This window comes from Phyllostomus discolor, chromosome 2 (genome assembly GCF_004126475.2).
Source record: "Phyllostomus discolor isolate MPI-MPIP mPhyDis1 chromosome 2, mPhyDis1.pri.v3, whole genome shotgun sequence".
Classification (NCBI taxonomy): domain Eukaryota; kingdom Metazoa; phylum Chordata; class Mammalia; order Chiroptera; family Phyllostomidae; genus Phyllostomus; species Phyllostomus discolor.
In genome coordinates, this window is record NC_040904.2 from 81,326,713 (window position 1) to 81,345,470 (window position 18,758).

General features: G+C 37.5%; 1 protein-coding gene across 2 annotated transcripts in view; it reads right to left on the reverse strand.

Moving 5' to 3' along the window:
- The window catches only part of COL8A1 (collagen type VIII alpha 1 chain), a 157,965-nt gene that overhangs the window by 113,668 nt on the left and 25,539 nt on the right, over positions 1–18,758 (reverse strand). The window lies entirely within an intron of this gene.

Sequence of the window (18,758 nt, forward strand, 5' to 3'; positions counted from 1 at the left end):
GATTTGACAACACTCCATTTCAGTAGAAAAATGAGTTACAACTAGTTTGAACAAAATGACAAACTCTTTATATTATAAAGAATAGTGGCTAATCATTCAATAATGCCTTATGTCTATTGATCTATCTTTTCATAACTTTTGGGCTCAAGTGCTTGTAGACGATCCAAGAGCACGCCAACCCTCCTACTTTAGGAAGGCAAGCGAAGAGATGCATTTGAGTCTGAATCCTGACTCAATCTTGGTATCTAGGCACCTTTGGGTAATTTAGATAACCTCTCCAAAGCCTCCTTTCTACAGATAGAAAAGGGAATAATGACTGCTGCCTTCCAGGGTTGTTTTTAGGATTATAGAAAACGTGCAATCTATAAGATGTCCAGTACAGTCCCAAGCACCCAGAAGGTGCTCGGGTACGCAGTGATTCAACTTGGAAGACAGCCCTTCTTCCCAAGTTTAGTCATACTCTAAGTGTGCTCCTGGTGGTGTGTTTGGCTTGTGTCACCTGCTACTGAAATGGCTGAGTGAATGCAGGACACTGTATTCCAGACCTGATGACAATGAGGTAGGTTCCCAGGGCCTGAACCTGTTTGACTGTTCTGAACAGTTTACTTAGTCAATTCACTTAAAAAAATTAGCTCATTTCAGATCTTGGCTCCCAAACCTGGTTTCATAAAATGTTCAGTTTTCAGCCTATAGTTTTGGTCTTGTAGAGATAGAGTCTCTACTAGCCCACATTCATAGCACTTGAGCTTGGCTGAGAGAATCTGCTGTTGTAAAAACAGAATGTTTGCAATATGACAATATTGGCTTAAATATCTGGACTCTTTTTTAAAAATGTGAGCTTGTTTGAGGCAAAGTCAGAGTAAGTGGAAAGAATCATTTGACTGGAAGGATTCCTGAGGGTTCACTTGGAATCACTGAGTCACTGAAGCTCAGGCTAGAAGAAATCACATGGTCCTATCCACCTGCTTCCCGGCAGGACCACCCACTCCCTTTCACAATCTAGGATTTATCCTGTCCCTTGAGAGTTGCTGAGGAGGGAGTTCTGGAGGTTTTAAACAATTATGAAGAATGCTTACATGTTGTGCCTAGTTATAGCAGTTCCCACATCTAAATAAAGCGAAAACAAAAAACAAAAAACAAACCGAAAACAAACCCCAAAACCCAATTTCCTTTTTTAATGAATGGTCTATCAATCTTAGTATGTGAAATGAGTTGCAATTTATATTTTCTCTCCTGTGATTTCATTCTCCTCTTTCCAACCAGGAGCCCCCTATTCATTTATTATTTATTTATTCATTCATTTGGCCAGTGTTTTATGAGTGCCAATAATGTGACAGGCACTGGACTCGGTATGAGTTTGGTAAATATGGAAATGAGCAAAGAATAGACTTTGTCTTCTAGAATCCAGAGTTTCATGGGGAAGAAAGACTGTAAAAGAATAATTAAAATATGATAAACACTGCAATGGAGGTATGAAAAAGTTCTGTGAGAGTTCAAAGGAAAAAGCAAATTATAACCATGCTGGTGTCTTTTCTCTCTGGACTTTTTCCTGGAAAAAGCATCTTTCATTCAGAAGATAACAATTCTCTGTTCTTCCTTTCTGCGCTTAGAAGCATATTTCACAACACTTGATGTCAGAAAATTCTTTCTTCTGGAACATAAATCCCTTGTGCGGAAGTGAGAGCAGGAAGGGAACGTTGACTGAGTAGTAAACACAACACCATGAGGTAGTAATTATTTTTCTCATTATCTGGATTTTATCACCATTGGATTTCTGGTGGATGTAGATGCTTAACAAATAGTGCTGAATGGGTGAAAGGGGGAAACTGATCATCAAAGAGGTTAAGTGACATGCCCGAGGTCACACAGCTAGTAAGTTCTGATATGGCCTCTATTTTTCACACAACTCCAAGCCACTTAAAACATTTCCGGTGATTTTGGAGTTGGTGGAAATGAAGAACGTCAGATTGTATTTCTGTGTAAAAGGTCTTTTTACACTTGGCAAATTTAATAGCCTCTGTGTCTATTCCAAATAAAGCTGTCACTAACTAGGTGAGAATCAATCCACTGCAGAGAAGTAGTAGAACCCAGTGGTGAAAAGAGCTGGCCCTGGAGTCCAACTCTCTGGGTTCAAATCCCAGCTCCTATGCTTGCTAGCCACTAACAATTTTGAGTTCGTTTTTTGATGTATAAAATGAGAATAACAATTACATTTCTCTCATAAGGCTGTTGTGTTGATGAAAGGAGATGATAATGTAATGCATTTAGTACAGAGCCTGAATACAGAAGACCTTACTTAATACATGTGAGCAATTATTTGTGTCATATCTGTCCCAGTCTCAAGATATCCCTGGGAGGCGGTGAAAATCTCCTTAGTGACTTGTTTCAGAGACCCAACCAGGAAATTCTTTGGGTCTAACCCAAAGCACCACCTTGTGCTGTAATCAAAGGTGGTTTCCTCTAGTCAGAGTTCTGAGGAAATAAATAGCAGCTGGTCTTTCATATTCTTGATGACTTTTATTAATCCAGCCACACTTCACAGTTTTTGTTTCCAGACTATTATACACTCCCAAGTCAGAAGCCCTTGCTATACAAATCTTTTGTTTTCTCTCCTTCTAGTCTTTCAGTCTTCTTTGGACCCTTAAGGCCATTCATGTGAAAATGTTGCATGTGAAAAATAAAAAAGATTTTTCTTAGAAAATAGAGTCTGCAATTGCTAACCTAATGTTCCTGGAAAATCTCAGCCAGGAATAGGTGAAGAAACAGTTTCTAATGGAGTAACTCAGGGATAAGCATTTCTATGGATATTAAAAATATACCTCAATTCATATTTATGTATTTTAGCCACATTAGATGAATTTAATTAATCTAATTTAATTTATTAGATGAATTTAGTAATTTATCTTATGAGTGTGCTGTCGTATTTTTCTTACTATCCCAGATGGAGATTCTGACTTGGCCATTGCCATGCCAGAAATAGATCAAACCTTTTCTGAAAACATAAACTAATTTGCAAAAAAAAAAAAAAAAAAACAGAACAATTCTGGAAAGGCCTGTGGAGATCATTTTCCTCTCTCGTTTGACAAATGGGCAAGCAAGACTTAGAAAGATTAAGTGACTTGCTCAAGATCACATACCAAGTTAGTGAAAGTGAAGTATTCTGATTTCCTTTTTGAGGCTTTTTATTTGATATCAAGAACTGCCTTTAATGTTGTTGATTTCAACAAACTAAGAGACTACTATTGATATATGAAATGAAATTGCCTAACAATGAATTGAAACTATGTTATAGAAAGATAGGGGGAGACTTTCCATAACATATTGAATGGATATAATTTTCCCATTTTGGGGGCATTGGAGAGAGCAGATAGTACAATAATAAAATTCTACAAGGAGAACGTAGGTGGGAAGGCTGTTCCCTGTCTCTTTTTCGTTGCTGTTATACAAACGTCACTTCCCACGTGTCTAGCTTCCATCTGGATTGAACACAGAAGAGGAAGTTGGTAGTAATATTGTTTCTCATTCTTAAACTGATCTCCCTTGGCTTTTACAATTACCTAATGACTGTTTTCAAACACGCCTTTGACTTAGAAGATTGCAACCTTGGCTCAGAAAGGAGCAGTCTTATTCCTCAGGCTATTTCCTTAAGCTCTGAAAGCTTTAGTGAAATAATGCATTATTGTGTCACATATGGTGCTCATCTTGGCTGACTGCTGGAAGCTGCTGAGTTCTATATGGGTAAGAAATACCCATATGTGGGTGGAGTGAGTATGTGTGTCAACATTTATATAGAGAATTATCTTCTGTATTTTTTATCCAAAGTATTTGGGGCATTTTTACTTGTAGCAAAAGAAGAAAAATTCAAACATATCTTTAAGCATAGGAAAATCAAACATGACTCCTAAGAAGTTGGTTTTTGAATAAATTATGTTGTATTTCCTCATGTGAAAAGTACTATGAATAAAGTTTCATTATATTTGTCCTCTTTTCTAATCACTGCTCCTCAACATTATAATTACTAGGAACTTTTTTTTGATCCTCATCTGAGGGTATGTTTATTGATTTGAGAGAGAGATCGATCGGTTACCTTCCATATGTGCCATGACCCGGGTCAAAACTGCAACCTAGGTATGTGACCTGACAGAGATTGAACCTGCAATTTCTTGGTGTACAAGATGATACTCCAATCATCTGAGCCACCTGGCCAGGGCACTAGTAACTGTTTTGATGAGGAACTTGAATAATTCTGCCACAGATATATTTTTAAATCACATATAAGGGAGAAGTGAAACAAGTCTCAAAAGGCAACACAGTTGTAGAAAAAACCCCAACAACATAAATATGGAGATCCAGTTTACTATCTGGAAGACTTCTGGATGCCCCATGTGCTTACTTTTCATGGTTTCACACCTTGTCTTCTGGGTGAGCATAGTCCCAGCAACATATCCTTTTGGTACACAAGTGTAAAATGCCTCTCCTTCCATATTCACCATTATTTTTTCCTTTCCTAAAAGACCTCTCCAGGCCAATGAGACAATTTCATCTAAGACACTTACTTACGTGGTATATCATGTCCAAGTGAGCATGGCCAAACAATGGTTGAGCAACAAACCAGCAGTCTTTTGAGAATTTTCACTGGCCAGTGACTCAGTGCCCAACATTTCAGAAAAGCTGTTTTGGGAATTGTATGGCCTCAAACAGGAAAGGCAAACTTGTTCACCCACGTGTTTTCTTCACCCATGTGTTGAGGGGTCAGAAAGCAAGGAAGATGGTAATTTGTTCCCCTGGATAAATGTGTTCCACCCACTCCTAGCCACAAGTGGGAGGGAAGGGTGGGGCTTTGGCCTAAAGGGTGGAGTTACAATTGTCCCCCTCCTCTCCTTGTAGGGATGTTGGGGAGACCAGTGAGATCATGTCTACAAAGTGGATTGACTGGAATGTGCTCATGTTGTCCAATGTAAATTATGCCAGCAAGATTTTTTTTTTAATTTTCCTTTCCTTTCCTCAGAACTCTTACAAACCATTGGCAACCTGTACAGATTGTCCCATGTCCTTAAGTTCAAGTCCCTCTGCCAGCACATTCTGGGTTATTCATTTGCGGTCTGTCAGTAAATGGCCAAATCCCAGCTCTTTGTCTTGCAGGGCCTTCCCATAGACAGCTGGAGCTGTTCTGAGTGAGAAACTGTATGGAAAAGTAGAGAGGAAGACTTGTAGTTGGCCCTAGTGTCCAGCATATTCACACCAAGTCACCTTTATATGACTTTGCCTAAGAAAGTACAGTTGGCCAACTTTATCTGAGGGTTCTGCATTCACGGGTTCAACCAACTGGTAATTAACAATATTTGAAAGAAATACTATGGTGTTACTGATGTGTACAATGTAGTTAGGTCTATGATAGTTGCATCTTTACTCAACAGTAAGAATTTTTTCTTGTCATTATTTCTTAAGCAACACAGCATAAAACCTATTTACATTGTATTAAGTATTACAAGTAATCTAGAGATGACTTAAAGTATATGGGAGGATGTGTTTAGGTAGTATGCAATACTACGCCATTTTATATAAGGGACTTGAGCATCCGCAGATTTTGGTGTCTGCAGGGGTACTGGAACCAATGCCCCCTTCAGATACCAAGGGACAACTGTATTCAGAAGTTCTCTATTAGTTTAAAATTGCTTCTCTGGAAGCCTTGTGTATTTTCACGTGATACGCTGTAAGGTGTTCCACATGAAGAAGCTATTTGATTATATGGAGGATTACGCTTTTAAGAGAGCAAGAAAGACTTCTGACAATCATGTATTAATTTATTGTTTTTTTGGTTTTCTCTCTTTAATATATAAAACCAACTAAAAACTAGTGACTTCTTGAAGCCTATTTCCATTTTCTGATGGTGTTAGGGAACCATTGGTGAATTCAAATAGCTATGATATCTTGCTTTTAAGAAACGTAGCAGCCACCCTGGTCAGTGTGGCTCAGGTGGTTGGAGCATCACCTCATAGACCAGTTGTGGGTTTGATTCCCAGTCAGAGCACATACTCAGGTTGTAGGTTCGATGCCCGGGAGGGGTGGATATGAGAAGGCAACCAATTGGTGTTTCTCCCTCACATAAATGTTTCTTTCTCTTTCTCTTTTCCTTCCTCTTTCTCTAAAAGCAATGAAAAAATGTCCTCAGGTGAGGAAAAAAAAAGAAGGAAAGAAATGTAGCAGCTAACAAAAGAGACAAAAAGGAAGAAATATTTGTGTGTTGATTTACTAAATGATTATTTAGAATGTTATATTTACATGGATTTTTAATCTTGATGTTTATTCTTGCTTATACCTGCTAAACGGATGTTTTTAATGCTATTTTAAATGGTATCTTTTTAAAAGTTTTATTCCCTCTTTGTTTAGTGTTTGTATATAGAAATTAATTGCTTTTTAAATACTAGATTTTGTATCCAACTGGCTTGATATATGCATTTATTAATTCTAATAATTAATAATAAAAATTAATTTTTCCTTTCCAATTCTTATGCCTTTTTTTATTTCTGTTTCTTGCCTTACTGCACTGACTAGGACCCCCAGTACAATTCTGAACAAAAATGGTGATAATGAGCAAACTTGTCTATTTCCAAAGTCACAAGTAAGGGTAATTTTGCTATAGAAGTTTTGTAAGCATGCTATTAGATTAATGAAGTTCCCTTAGTTTACTAGCTGCTTCTTATAAATTTAATCTTTATTTCATTTTTTCCATTCCTATTTAGTCCCCTTATACCCCATTCCCCAGCAATCACACACTGTTGTCCATGTCCACGAGTCCTTTATCATTTTTGATTGATCCCTCCATCCCCTACCCACCCCCTCCACTAGCTGTCATCTGCTCTAGGCCATTTTTATCATTGATGAGAGCTGAATTTTATCGAAGGCTTTTTCTGAATTATTTATTACATAAATTTTTCTTTTTTGCTCTGTTATTATGGTGAATTACATTGATTTTGAATCATATGACACTCTGGCACTTCTGAAATAAAACTTACTTGGTCGTGCTAATAGTTAATGATTTTCACATCTATGTGTTTGCTATTTGGCTATTTTTCTTTCTTGTAACATCCTTGTCAGGTGATGCTGGGCTGATAAATAATAGAAAAGTGACCCTTATCCCTTTTTTCTATTCTCTGTGCTTGTGTTAGATTAGTGTTATTTATTCTTTAAATTCTGAAAGAATTCACTGGTGAAGCTATTTGGATGTGGTGTTTTCTTTGTGGGAAGTTTCATAAAAACAGGCTCTGTTTCTTTAATAATATAAGTCATTCCAACTTTCTATTTCTTTTCTGCATAAGTGTGGTGTGATTTCACTTAAACTGTCATATTTACTGGCATAAAGTGTTTCATAATATCTTCTAATGACTTTTTTAATGCTAGCTACTATTCCTCCAGTAATGTCAAGTATAATTATCAGTTCCTTGAATTTTGCCAAGCCATTTCTATTCCACTACTAGCCACTTCTATTTATGCCAAAAAGTGAGATGAACTAATACTAATGTGAATCACATGCTCTTTTTGATTTCTGTGAGTGACTTTAAATGTTTACACTAACATGGAAGTACTCTTTCAGCCATAGGGGAAGTCAAAATATGAGTTACATTTGTGTCTGAAGGTCTGTGGCTTTAGTGAACTGAGGTACACCACCAGTACCTCATTAATGTCTAAAACATCACCTTTCAGCTGCCTTTGTTCCTAAGATTATTCCAAGAGTGAGCTGGTGAATGTATGAACTCCCTGTTTGAAGAGTGTGGTATGTGGTAGGCATGATAATGGAAGTTATTGAAAATTACTAACTAAAATACATCTGGTCAGACATTCAACTTCAAGCAGAATGGCCTTGTAATTCTGGCACAAAATTGAGCATCTTTAGCTTCATTAGTTACTGAGTGGGTGAATTAATTCAGTAACCTAACAAACTTGTAGCACTCTTTTCCAGCATAGAATATGGAGTTAGTATGATTTTCCCTTTGTGCATCTCTGGTGCTCACAGCAAATAATAAAATATGTGCGGTCCTGGCCAGGTAGCTCAGTTGGCTGGAATGTCGTCTTGTACACAAACAGGTTTTGGGTGCAATTCTCAGTCAGGGCACATATGAAAAGCAGCTGATGGATGTTTTGTTTCTCTCCCGCAATGATGTTTTTCTCTCTCTCCCTTCCTCTTTCTCTAAAATCAATAAATATATCCTCAGGTGAAATTAAAAAACAAAATATTGTATGTAGTGCCTTATGGTCTGAGGAATATCTAGAAAGAAGGTCCTAACCTATGGAGTTGATAGAGGCACTCCTGATCTTTTATGATTTTGCTCACAGTCAAAAATAAAGCAGGAAAGGTGGCCATAGAAAGAAAGGGAACTCTAGCTCTCAGTGTCATGCCCAAGAGGTAGTCAGGCCAGCCCAGCAGTGAAGTACCAAACTGAGCCATTTGAGAAGCTGATAATAGAAGCATAGTACCTCAGACTATGGATGGAATGACAAAATCAGAAAGACTACTGAGGGCATTTCTCTAGTTATTCCTGGGTTGCCTTAGTAAGACAGTCAATATCAAGATGGAAGGGAATACAGAAATCATTGAGTCTGGTACCCTAATATTCCCTCAAAAAAACTGAGCACCCAAAGACAAAATAGCACCAATAGTGGAGAAATTAATGGTACAAGTATGTCTTGCTTTAAGGAAAACCAGATTACAGAATTCTAAACATAAAAACAGATAAAGGGTCATTATTACTTTACAAAGGAATTTTATTATTCAATAAATAACTCCCTGCAGTACTCATTAAGCAACAAGAGCCCAAAGCATTCAAGAAGTGACTCAACTTGCAAACATTTGGTTTTCAGGCAGTTTCAGCAGCCCGTCTGCTGAGGGAAGCAAGGTGTACTGATATTCTTTCTGTGACTGGCCATTGTGAGCTTAATCATAATACCTGAGTATTTGCCAGAGCACACATGACTTGGGACAATTTATGGCATTTTCCCAGGGGGTGAGGTATGTGACTGTTGTTGCTTTTATTGAACAAAATGTGGATCCTGAGCTGTTCACCAGAATAGGGAACAGGAGGTGTGAGCTGGGGCTGAAGGCCCTTTCATGTTGGAGGCAGTGGCAGGATATTGCTTTCCTTCGTCTCAGCCACACCTTCAAGGCTTTTTAAAAATGGGTACAATACCTTTTTATCACAAAGGTATCTTAAAATGGAACAGAAGTTGGGTGGAGCAGCAGTACCACAGTCCAAAACCTTTACCTCCAAACCGACAGGGCGGGGTGAGCAATGCACTCCTGGCCAAGTATGTTTATCTTGGCTCACAGGACCAGCAGGGGTGTGAGGGCCCCGTCTGGCCACAAGGCTGAAGGGTTCTTCTTTTGCCTCAACTCCCTCCATTTCTAAGACATTTCTTATAAAGAGTCTCAACAAAGGGTTTTGATAGAAAAAAGGAGAGGCTATTCGGATTCATTATCTTTAAGGCATCCATTCATGAAAAAACAAAAAGCAAGAGATCATGAAAGTGATAGCATAGGATTGTTTTTTCTATGTGCCTCAAGATATTGCATTTTGAGATTTTCCCATAAAACCATGAAATTATTAGTCTTGGTGATGATTAGGAACACTCTCTTAGAGATGGCTATGCAAAAAGCCTCATGGAAATTTGAAATATAATGATAAGTAATACATTTTGAGGGCTGCTCATATATATATAATATATATATTATTATATATATATAATCCTCATAACAACCCTATGTGTCGGTCATTATTATCATCACATCATCCCTGCTGTTCAGGTGTGGACACGGAGTTTAAAAGCTTGCTGGTGGTGGAGGCTGGATTTAAACCCGGGCAGTATGACTCTAGAACTGGAAATCTTAACTGCAATGCTCTGTTACTTCTTTAAAAATGGTACATAAAATGAAATTAAAAAATACCCACGAATCAACAATTGTCTCAGAATCAAAGTGAAACAAAGGCAGGAAAGTAAAATAATAATAAAAAACAACAAAAATATTTCCTCCCAAACTACTGTTCCTCAAAATTTACTTTCATATAATGTTAAGGACTAATAACAGGGAAACTGTTTAATGCAATAAATAATAAATTCTTGTTATTTACACCAAAGGCAAAAACATTTTAATATACATAGAGGTATAAAATGATTTAAGGCAGGAAAAATAAATTAATAACCTCACATTCTCAGAAGACCTATTGAAAAGAAATGTAGAAAACCTATATGTGGTAGCCTCATAATGGATTTAGAAGAAAAGGAGAATATCTCTAATATCTGAGTTTGAAAATTCACTCAGATTCCTTTGAGGCAGAAAATTCAAGGATTTTACCGTAAGGAAGTCAACCAAGCCTTTCTCCCTCATATTTTGGTGCCAAAGCTAATGATATTAAATTATGTGTTGCCTTTTCACCAACATGTAGTAATTGATGGACTTAGGACCCTGTGTCATTTTTCAATGGAAATGTTCCCTTAAATGTTAAAAAATTCACAAAAAATAGAAGAGCCAGAAGAAATACATGTTTGATAATTCAAAGAAGTGAATCTATTTCTCACTTCTAAAACACTACTTCAGTAAGGTGTCTAGCTACAAAAAAATCCCAAATAAATTTTTTTCAGCTACAAAATTGATTTCTGGAAAGGTTGACTGACAAAGCAGTTGTATGAAGCATATATTTTAATTGAGAATACATAGTAATATCAGCAATGATACAAATTTTGAAATATTAGCTACAAAGCTGAGTGCAAAGCCAGAAAAGGAAATTTCTAAGTAGCAGGAAATAGAGGGAATTTAAGTTATTATAGTGAGTGGTGGATGCCAAGCAGGCCAAGGTTATTAGCAGTGGATAGATACTTTAGAAGCTAATGTGTAAAGCTCTCTGTGCAATGGGGAAATATACCTGGAAATAGTCTGTCTAGTTCATAAAGGTATCTGGAAAACTCTGGTCCAGAGACAGGCCTGGGATATAGCATAAGGCTGTAGCCTGAGAACAGTTTGCCTGCCCTGGGCCATAGGTGGAAAGACTTATGGAATCTGGAAGTCTAAATCTAAGCTGTTCATGGAACCAGAATCTGCATACCCCAAGTTGAACAGAAACACATCCTGAGTTTAAGGTAAATCTGGCCTAGAACTGGTGAAGCTTACACAGCTCCAGCAGGGAACAATGAAAACGTCTCCAGAAGGAATCTCCACAGGCCAGGCTGTAATCAGTCTAGGCACAGGAGGCAACGTTCTCTGAGGATGAGCTCACAGACGGAAATTAAGAAGGACAAGCGAAACTCACTGCTTAAGAGAGAGTTCACTGATTCAACTAGTGGAAGAATCCTGTTAGAAAAGTTAAACTACTGACACAGAGTTATCTAAAAGAGAATTAAAAATAAGTATATTAAGAATAATTTGTGACAATAGAGTAAATATTGGGGATAAATACATAAGAAAAAGGGAATACTGAAAAAGGGGGCATATTAAAAAAAAGAACCAAATATAATTTATAGAAATGAAATATGTTCATTAAAAATAAAAATGTACTATTAAAATTTAAAACAAACTTAAGAGATGAGCTAGACAAAGGGCTAGATAAACCAAAGGCATAAGGAAAGCACTTGGAATGTTATTCAAAGAGAAGAAGAAATGGAAAATCTAGGAGTTCAGAAAACAGGAAAGACAGGGAGGAGGAGGTCCAATACACCCCTAATGGAAGTGCCAAAATCTTCCTTGTGAATCAGTAACACTTATTACATAAAAGGAGTGATGTCTTCTAAATGTAAGAAATTTAGACATTTAAACAGAAAATATGTTTTCTACCTCTCTTTTCAATGTGCAACTGTTTTGAAAATGTGCAACTTTAATTTTTCCTGCCCTGAGCTGCAGAGCTTCCTTATGGAATAGTTTTGTGTGGAGCCTTCCAGGTTTCACGAGTTTGAGATTATTGTGTCTTTCCATTTAAAAGCTCTCAGGCTCTAATGTGGGTAACTCCATATAATTCAATGAATGTGTTCTATGGAAGACAAATCAAGTGAATAATTAAAGGTCATATAGTCCTCTTTTTCTTTTGTAGCAATTTTGGGAGAGTTAGTTTACATAATTGAATACTTCTTTCAAAAGTTGGTGTTCATAATCAAGAGCTTTAAGTTTTCTACCTTAGACCATCCTCTCCTCAAAAGCATCTGAAAATGGTCATTTCTGCATTACTCACAGAATATTTTGTTATCACATATGTTTTGTTATTACCTTTATTTTTCATATTTAAGAATAATTTTATTCCTACTCCTTTGATGCCATCTTCCTTCCCAGTGGTTCATCCTCCATATTATTAAAATTTTGTTTTATTTTTCCTCAAGGATTTTGGTTCTGTTGCTCATTTGTAGAGAATTAGTATAAAGAAATTACACTTTTGAAACACCCCCCACACACCCATACACACAGTGCTCCCCCTCCCAGAAGAGGAGCCTAGAAGAGATCAGATATGCCTTTAGTGGTGAAGAAAACAAGGCAATGATCCAGCGTCCCAAAAGGCAGTGAAGAGAGGGTGTCTTCACTGATAGAGTCTAACAGTCTCTCCCCTGTTTTCTCTACAAAAGCTGGTTCCAACTGGGTTTATCCATCACAGTAGGACAACAGAATGTCTAAATTTGACCACCATTAGGCCTGACACTACATGAATGGAAAAATCACAAATATTTAATTCAATATATTTCATGCGACCATGCCTGACACCCAAGAAGAGATGATCATTATCATTCAAATTCATTTGGTTCAAAAAACTTCCCATAATGGTTATGACTTAAATGTATGTGTCTTTCAGGTAATTACTACAAGGTGAGAGTGATATTATCTTGTTTTTTTAACTCTCACTTAAAATATAAGCTCTTTATCCAAAGAAACCTGAAACACTAATTTGAAAAACTATACACACCCCTATGTTCATTGTAGCATTATTTGCAATAGCCAAAATTTAAAAGCAGCCCAAGTGTCCATCTATAGATGAGTTGATAAAACATCTATGGTATATTTACACAATGGACCACTATTGAGGCATAAAAAGAAGGCAAGCATATCCTTTGCAACAGCATGGATGGACCTGGAAAATATTGTGCTTAGTGAAATAAGCCAGTCAGAGAAAGGCAAGTATCATATAATTTCACTCATTTGTGGGACCTAATGAACAAACTGAACTAACAAGCACAATAGAGACAGAATCATAGAGGGCAGGCTGACAGCTGTCGAGGTTGACGGGTAAGGCCTGGATGGGGGTGGAGGAATAGAGCTAAAAAGAAAAAACTCCTGGACAGAGAGAACAGTGTGGTGAATGCTGGGGTCAGGGGGGTTGGGGAGGTGGAGGGGAGTATAGGGGAGATAAATGGTGATGAAGAGAGACTTGACTTGGGGGTGGTGAACACACAATACAGTGTGCAGATGACGAGTTGTAGAATTGTGCACCTGAAACCTGTATTTTTGTTAATCAGTGTAACTGCAATAAATTCAATTCAAAAAGAAATTAAACATTAGCAAAAATAAAAACTAAGTACTTCAGCTAAAATATAAAATATGCATGTATTTAACATGAATTTAGTATTTAAATGCTAAGTATGATATAAATATATGAAATATAAAGCATTTCTTATGTTGGATCTTAGAAGTGATGTATTGCATATGTTTTTTGGGTCAGAAATTGTATAGGATTTGGTGAGCACAAGAAGGTTCTTGAAAAGCGCCCCCTGCCCTCCTCAGAATGGAGTGACAGAATTAGTTGTAAAAATTTTATTACCTTGTGTATCTATAAAGTGCACCGCCTACCCAAAGAGCTGTATCACACCACAATTTTTATCTTTTAGTTTCATTTCTGTGAGTAGATGTTAGAATTGAAACATAAACTTTATTTCTTTTCCATCAGGTTCTGGCTGTCTGTGGAATCCTTACTATACAACATACCTTTCTTCTATCTCCTAACACCTGTAATTTTATTTCTTTATCTTTCTTAAAAGATGGAGGTTGATTTATATGGTTACTGTGTGGGGTATATGAGTAGAATTTCATTTCTAGTGCATTTCATTCATTCATCAAAATAGCTATGATGCGCTAAGCCTAATGTCTCTCAGCCTTACTGTCTCCATCTGGGGTGTTCAACTCTAAAATTTGCTGATCCTAAGCAAAAAGTGCTCTTCCAAAGTATCTGATAATGTGCCACTACAACTTATCTACAAAGATGTTAGCTATGCTGTGCTTTCTAATGTTCCTATGCATTTATAGACCCTGCTCCTGCCTGCAATGACCTTTCCTCTTCATTCATCTAGTGACTCCTCATTCTTTAAAATTCAGCTTAGAGACAGACTGGCCTCCTTAGTCTGGTTTAGAGCCTATTCCCTAGGTGCCCATGGCCCCTGTGCCCATCCCCCACACCCAACAGCATTTATTGTGTTTTAGTATAAAAATCTGTGACAGATAAACTCTAAAGAGGCCCCCTATCATCCCTGCCTTTATATTGTTTACAGACTCTCTGTTACTGTTTTGACTTGCACACTTTGATACAAGAAGCATCCATGTTGGGGGGAGGCCCATGCAGTGAGGTTCTGAGTATGGTCTTCAGACAAGAGCCAGCAAGAAACTGAGGGCCACAGCATACTAGGCCCAAGGAACTGAATCCTGCCAACCACCACATGAGTTTGAATGTGAATTCTTCCCCAGTTGAATTTTCAGATGAGACCTCAGTGCTGGCTGGCACCTTGATCTCAGCCTTGTGAGAGACCCTGAAGCACAGGACCCAGCTAAACCATGCCCGATGCCTTAGCCATGAAGCCATGAGATAATATATGTACATTGTTTTAAAGTGCAAAGTCTGTGAGTCATTTGTTACACAAAAGTTTACTTACCAATTTATCTGTTTTACTCTTTCATTGGATTATAAACTTCCCCAGACTGGACGCCCTATCTTATTTTCTCTAGTGTCATCAGAACCTAACACTATGCCAGGAACATAGTAGCTGTGTAATAAATATTTTGTGAATAGTGTGGTAGTGAAGCAAGTTCACTAGCTTTGTAGAAAGGCACTCAGCTTTCTGACATCAACTTTGTGATCTTTGTTTCATTCAAGTTTTGAGTCTCACATTTTCTTATGTGAAAAATTAGGGGGTTTAGACTTAATATAGCTCAACTCAGCTGAAGCAATTTCCATATCTCAGTTTTTCTTTTTAAAAGTATCAATCATGTGTGAGACATTAATGACATTAATGATATGTATAATATGTTTTTTAGTGGGTGACTTGATCTTCAATGTATTTCTCTGTTCTGGTATCTTTTTAACCTGACATGTAAAAAATAGTTATGGCAAAGTAGCATACCTTTGAATTTTAGAAATGATGACGTTAAAAAAATACTACAGGATTCAATAGTGGGAACACAAAAACTGGAATAAACTCATACGAAATTAAAATGAGTTTTAAAGAGGACATTGATGACATGTAGCATGACATTTAACAGCTTTCTTAATTAAGTGGACGAAAAACCAGATAACACAATTTTAGACAGGAATTTCTTTTTCCATGCTGACAGGAAACATTTGTTTTGTTTTAGCTAGATGGTTTTTTAAAATGCTATTTATAATAGCTTTGCACAAGTGAAAAAAAAGAGGTCTACAAATTTTCATTCCTTTTTAATTTTTTAACAACTTGTTGTTTAGTGCTTTCAAATGTTTCTTCCCCTTTCCCTTAGAGTTTAGTGGATAGGAAAATCATGATTCAATCCTTCAAAGACTGATGAACAAGATGCTTTTCATAGTCTGGGCCAGCACATATGGAGAAAATAATTCTAATTAAGCACACTAGAAAATTCTTGATGAAATCAGTTACCTATCGGTTGGAGATACCTTTCCTTCCTCTCCACCCTCTTCTTTTTAAGTGTTATTTCTCCAAGGCCAAAAAACCCAGGCACAGATGACATTGAATTTTTGTTGTTTAAAGAAGAGATGGTGAACACTTTTGTTTTCTGTACAACTTGGGCTTCTCATCTGCTCATCTACGGACCTTTCTTTCCTTCTCTTTTAATCTGTACAGACAACCCTTGAAACATTGATGCAAGAGAGTTAACATTCCTTGTGGTGTCTCAATGTTTTTATATCTCCCCTTAAGCGCATCCTGTCCTATTATCTCCCATCGTAAAAAAGGGGTATGGAACAATGATCAAATTCACTTTCAAGTACTAACAATAAATTACAATAGGAAGGGGCCACATCAGATAGAGGGAAAACATCTTCCAATAGTAAACAAAAAATGTTCTTCTGAGGGAGGCTGTAGAATCTCTACTTGGGGAAATTTTTAAAACAAGGAGAAAACAATTTATTTAGGTAGCATACTTTTGAAGGGAAAAGTTAGAGAAGTAAAGCTTCCTGATATTTTTCCTCTACCATCAACAACATAAAAGCAGTTAGGGAATATTAAGGGTATACTATATTTATTATGTATACAACCAGCAATAACAATCTACCCAATGATGCCTCTTGCAATGAAATGAAATAGTTCCATGGCCCAGGACCTGGAACCTACAGAGGCAGTGTAGGGAGCGCAGAGCTCATTCAGGGGATAGCACTCTGCAGCAATTAGAGCTAGGGTGGTGGGCTCATGGACATGGACAACAGTGGGGTGATTGCAGGGGTATAAGGAAACTAAATGGCAATGGAAAAATACAATAAAAATTTAAAAAAGAACTAGGGTTTTGGAACTAAATAAATGAAGGTTTGAAGTTCTATCATTGATTGGCTAAGCCACATGCTGTGCGAGCTACTTAACCTTCCTGAATCTGTTTTTTCACTGACAAAATTCAGACTATGAGTCCTTTTATACACAGTTATTGTGAACTCAAAATAAAATAATATAAGATAAATACTCTCGATATAGCCTGGTGCAGAATAGATAATACATGGACAATAAATTAGCCTGACCTTAACCTGACAGATTAGGAAAATGAAGACCAGATGTTAAGACCTGCCAGGGATGTGTAGTTAATTACAGAACTTTTGATGAAACAAAGGCGATTGCTTCCACACACTCAAAGTTTTGTTTTACCACCATTTTTCTATTTAATTGCCATAGTAGTTATTTGAGAAAAGTAGATGTTGTCTCTTATTACTAAGAGAGCAAGAAAAGTATAGGAAGAGAGAAATTGGTTGAAATAAGGATGTGATACAAGTTTCAATGAACAGCTGAAACCAACAAAGTTAGATTAATCCTCTATCTCCCCAATTACTTTTCACACTAATCTGAGCTTTTGTTCCCTGGACACATATATACATGTATTACAGGGGGATGTACCTAATATGTTCATTCAGATTAAAAAAAAAAGCTGGTGAAACTGTGAATGTGAAAGCAAAACCACAGGGGCTGCCCCACTTAGTTATCCGAGTTGTGGCAGAGCCGGCAATAGGGATCAGATCCCTCCGACGTCTGTAAACTGTGGCAGTATGTTGTCATTTTGGGATTCTGGTGACAGATTCCAGGGGCTCATGGGACATTTTGATATCCCAAGAACTTTCAGCAAATAGAGATAAAAGACTGTGTCATTATCCAATGTTTCTGTTTTTCATTTCCCACTAAGCATGCACTTCATCTAACAAAAATATTATCCCTGTTCTTTCCTTACAGAGAATTTTATTTTGGGATGATTGAAGCATCTGTAGCACCCAGCCCTGAACCTTGTGAAGTTTCAGAGTGGCGTTCAGAAATCTTTGCATCGGTCTGAAGTCCCTCAGGGTTAATGATGTGATATCCATGAGCTTCTTTCAGCAGGTTTCAGTTTAATATCTAGAATTTCTGGTCAACATCTCAAGTACCTAATCCTGTATTCAGAATTTAGTGTTTTTTGAGTATCTACATCACTGCTTACAGAAGAAGGCACTATGCTAGGCCCTGGGAGAGATGTGAGTATAAAGGACAGACCATCTTTTTGGAAGCACAAATAGCAGGATGGATGTTGGTGGGACTTTTCTTGTTGCACTGAAATGGATGTGCAGGGTCCAAGAAAGCTAAAAAGATTCACCAATTGTTCCTGACACTTCAGTGTGGCTTTACTAAGAGATCCCAGAAGTATCAGCCCTGTGGAAACCAAATGTAACGTTTCTTCTCCTCCTCACACCCTCTACACCACTCTGCTGAGAAAGTAGAGGAATGTGGGGAGAGTGGATGAGTCAGTATTCTTGGGAAGAAGTTTTTCCTTTGGGGAGGGAGATACAGTGGGTGCTTTCCACTCTCCAGAGCCAAGTTAGTTGCTAGGGCCAGAAAGTAGGGGACTCTAAGAATCCCTCTTAATAAAAGTTGAGGATGCCTGCAAGAAGGGGAACCTGGCACCTGCTCTCTGACTTTCCAATCTGAGAAATGGCAATACTGAGGAGCTTGAGAGGGCATGGAACAGCATCCAGTGAAGATGCTTCAGTCAATGGGAAAAGCACTTCAACTACAGCAATTAAGTAAAACAAACACCGCTGGTCCATTTCTTTTTCCTCCTTCCACCCCAAACACTTGAGGAATGAGACTGGTAGACGTGGAGTGAGAAAAGGGGCATTAAAATCAGAGCCAGGGCATGCCCAGCATCCACAACAGTGTGCTGAGCTGGGGAAGGAGTGAAAGAGCAGAGGGAAGGGAGAAAGATTTGCACCAAATTTGAGGTTGAACCTTTAAATTGGATGGAGCATTTAATTGGTGAAAGTGACCAGTAAGCTTTAGAATCTATTCAAAGGACAACCAAAGATGATTCA